The sequence below is a fragment of the Tetrao urogallus genome (assembly GCF_951394365.1).
Source record: "Tetrao urogallus genome assembly, chromosome: Z".
NCBI classification, from domain to species: Eukaryota; Metazoa; Chordata; class Aves; order Galliformes; family Phasianidae; genus Tetrao; species Tetrao urogallus.
In genome coordinates this window covers 52,021,477-52,026,124 of record NC_136816.1, presented here as the reverse complement: position 1 = coordinate 52,026,124, position 4,648 = coordinate 52,021,477, and positions in this window count along the sequence as shown.

Genomic DNA, 4,648 nt, shown 5'->3' with positions numbered 1-4,648 from the left:
TGAACCTTTATACCCTTCATTATGGCTCAGACCAGACAGGAGAACCAAGCATTCATTTTGCCCAGTTAGGTGTTAAAGCTGGAGAAGAGGAGGTAGTCTTATTTCTCTGAAAATTTTTCTAAGTCACCACTGAGCTTTGCTTCAGTTAAAGACAATTCAACATTTTTCTCCTCTCCTTCCCAATCTCGTGAGGTTCTCCTTGAAGAAATGAACTGTATAACTACACAACCTGACTCCAGCAAAGTCAATGGCACGAGCTGCAACACGGTCGTAAGAACAGAAAGCACTCAGGTACTTAATGCTGGATCTTTGCACTACATGAGCTGCTCTGAGGCCAAAGATCTGGAAACCTGGCTATCCTACTCCAGGTGGACATTGTGGCAAGATGGAGCATGAAGTAAGTCTGTGTCTAGTGACGGTGGCTGGTGTTATTTTGTATTTGTCTAAATCATGGATTCATCACCTGAACAACAGAGGAAGAAGACTGTGTGCAAAGGAGATCCCATATAAATGGGCAAAATGTGAGTTTCTAATCTCCATGTCTAGTTGGAGTGTTTGACTGGTAGAGTGTTAAAACCCTTGCTTGCAGTCTCCTCATATCTGGTAAAAGGCAATATTATTTGTTTGCATTTGTGGATCTGAATCCCCGCACTTCTTTGGCCCATGGCAAACTCTACGTAAGCCAGTGACCCCTTCTTCAGAGAAGAGGCATTTTCTCCCTCTCAGACAAGACAGACTGAAACTGCAGAAACACTCTCAAGACACAGAGATTCAAGCTAATTATCACCCATGGTTGGACTTCCATTATCTAGCAGGTTCCTAGAAGCATTGGGCTCCAACCTCACAGAGGGGTAACATCCCTGCAGCAAAAGAGGGTGTCTGAGCATTTGTGTTGCTCACTTGATCTTGGAAATGTGACTTAATGACCTCTTAGTTATTTCTGAAGTGGATGAATTTGATAGAAATTGAATATAAAGAAGAGTAGAACGGATTTTTAAGGCATGTGTGCTGGTCATAGAGGAGTGTAACATACTCTTAAAATATCATATATTGGTTGGAATACTGTTTCTTTAATATGTGAAAGACTATATTTGATTCTGGTAGAGTACGAAACCCTTGCAGGCACTTTTCAACTGACATATTTATTAGACATAGGGGAAAATACTGTCTGGGTTAGGTATGGATTTTGAAACTGAAGCACAGCTGACTATATCTCAGAGGTACATGGTTTGATTGAGAGAACTCATCTTTCACAAAAACAAGTATTTTCAGGTACCTTCTTTGTAAAAGCCCTTCCAATTGCATCTTAAGAAGACATTTGAAACTGTTTATTGTACCTTGCTATTCATTTCCATAAATGTAATTTATTGAAAAAAATAAAATCTGTAACTCGAGCAAACTGTGATATATGCTTCAGCAATATGTTAGCAGAAAAACATTGGTGCATTAATAATGTTTTCCTTATGGTATATGAAATTAAATTTTAATGTATGCACGTTAGGCATAGTTACACAGATCTGTACCTGTATATTTTTGTATGTAGATATATGTACATGGAGATCTATACACACATGCATGTTCATGCAACAAAAAGATTGGTTGGTTTGTTTAAATGTCTAGTTTACTAGTTTATATAGTAAACTATAGGCCATTACACAGTTTGTTAACAGGACTGAGGGTGAGTGTGTGAAAAGCTTCTTATTATTAACAATCATTTGAGAGATAAAATGATGAGAAATAGAAGTGCCACATGTGTCTGTGACACAAACCTGAGAATATTTGGAGAAGAGTAACAAATACTAAGCAACCAGACCCAGTGGTATTGCTATTCACTATTCTTATTATGAAAAGCTCACAGGAATATTAATGTTGTCAGTCTAATGTAACTATAAAATTGTTGTTTCTGAAGAATTTGGATTTTTAAATGTATGAAGGCTGCTCTGAAAGTAATATTCCCTACTTCATGATGTTGGCCCACGATGTCTGAGGCAGGTGGTTGGTTTTATGGCAGCAGAGGTTGAATCTCCCCACCAATACTCTTTCTGTTACATTTTGTTGCCCTTTCACAGATGGCAGCAGAGGGGCACTGACAAAGTGGCATCTGACATGAAGACAAGGTGTGTCACTGAGCTCCTCCATGCAGAAAAAATGGCACCTACTGATATTCATCGACTCTTGCTGAACACTGATGGAGACCAAACAGTGGATGTGAGCTCAGTGAGGCTGCCGGTGGTGCATTTCAGCAGTGGCAACAATAGCAGCCGTTCACCTCCACTGTGCAGATTTTTATGCATGCAGCATGAGACCAGGATGTTACAATGGAAGACATTGTGCTAGAAGTTGGAAAGAAGAAGTGTTCTTCCATCCAGCTATGAAGGACTAGGGTCCAGAAATGACAAGCTTGAGGAAGAGGGTCTTTGTGTAAACTAGAATACTTTTATCAGATTTCCTGAAGTGACAGATGCCTTCAAACACTATTCTGATATTGCTTAAGAACCTTAGCACAACTCTTTACCAAAAGGCAATGGTTGACAACAATAAACCATTACATTTAAAAGGAAACTTCATCTCAGCCTGGCAACTGGCATGCAGTGGTGTATCACACTATCACTTAACACTTCTACAAACATAGTAACTGCACAAGCTGCTCCAGGAAATGGATATTTGTTTGTTTGTTTGTTTGTTTGTTTGTTTTAGTATTGAAAGATGGATTTAAAAAAGAGGAATATCAAAATTCAAACAACATACAAAGACAGAGAAATGGAGACTGGAATAAGAGACAGAAGCAGACTACACTCTTAGTTTTATAAAGGATTATGAAGATGTTTGAATGCAGAGCTCTGAAGTCAAATTTAATTAAAAAGTCAAAAGGAGTGCTGAAGTCCTGAAGTCCTTCAAAGCCACACAATGCTCTTGAATCCATGTAGACCATGATGGAACATGGTACATTTCCATCTCATATGTTTTGAAGAATATATTCCAGCAATTTTTATGACTGCATGATATCTAAAGTCTTCCAGGCTGGCTGCCACGAACAGCAAAACTCTGTATTTCTCCACACAATCCTACACATTGCAGCTCTGTGTTTTTTTTTTATCCTGTATCTTCCAGTGTGTGAATGCCATTACAATAATATAGGTTGAAGTAGGGAGGTATGATGGGAAAGGCAAAGTGAAGTTGAGGGGTGAATTTTTCTCACTGCATTAAAGAAGAAAGAAGATCCATGTTCGTGTTTCTGATCTGAGTAAGCAGCATTCCCTGTTCCTGCTCCTGTTATACTGAGTGCTCTCTCCTTCTTTTTTGGGTGGTGGGATGGGGATATCATAAATGCAGATTACAGCTCATACAACTGTAAGAAGTGTTACATTGTACAGTGCTTCCTTCCAATAAATCAGCTGCAATTAAATGCCCAATGGAGAAGATAACAAGTGCCCAAATTATTTAGAAAGACTGTTAAAGAACAGATTAGTGAGGACAAAATATTACCATGGGCACCCATGCAGGTGTAGCTGCAGGCACACAGTCATCCTGGTGACTGCGCCCTTTACTGACAATCCAGAATGCTGCTGAGCTGACAAACCAGCTTCAGTGAAATTTGCAGTGACTAAGTAGAAAATCAGAGGTGTGCTGCTATAGGAGTAAACTCCTCTTTAAAACTGTTTCTAGGTGGCCGCCAACTTCAGTCTTCTGAGAAGCAGCGGAGAATTCACAGCTTATAACAAATGTCAGTATTCAGATTGCATGCCACCCTGTGCTTGATGAACATGCCAATGGAGGCATTTCATCCCAGACATTGCCATGCTTTCCACACAGGTCTGTCACTGCTAGTTCAGGTCTGAGCAAGCCACTATTTTCTCCTGCTGTAGTACTTTGGAAATCTCAAATACATCTCAGGATGCAATGGGGCACTGATTATCTGAAACAACATGGATGAGCAATCAACAGGATGGCAAACAAAATATGTGGCTCAGAGGCAGTGAGTAGCGCTCATCAGATGGGTTTTTACTTTCATGGCTTCCTGTGTCTGCCCAAAAATGGGGTCTGCATAATCTTTTGGGTTGGTTTGTATTTATAATCTTGCTTCCTTGAGCCTTTGGAATTCAAGCTTTGAATCTTTAAAGGCTTCCAAGACATTTGTAAGGGAGGTGAGGGCAGGACTGAGGGTTGTGAGACCGGCATTTAACCTGACAGGATAGCCCTGTTTTGGAGGCTGGGTAGAGTGTTGGATCCTCCAGTTCAACGCAGACATTGTGGAGCCCAGGGCGGCTCAGCAGAGAATGAAAGCAGCCACAGTCAAGGGAAGCTGCTGAACGCAAGAAAATGTTAAGACAGGCAGTTTGGGGGATTTTTTATTTCAGGAAACAGGCAAGAGGGTAGCAATAACACAGGATTGTTATTCTCAGATTGTAAAGCATTTCCTCTGGAACTGGAAGCCGGCAGATCAGAAACTAGCGAAGGAAAGACCTTTACTTTGCCACCGTGTGCAATCAACGCACTCGGCGCTCGATTGTTCAGGCCTCTCCCGGCCCCCTCGTTCGTCGGCGCGGAGCTCGATTAAGAAGGCCCTTCCTGCGGCGGGGAAGCTGTGCGCCGGGGCGGCGCGCAGGCAGGGGCTGGGCCGCAGTTGCAGCGAGGCGGCGGTAGTGGG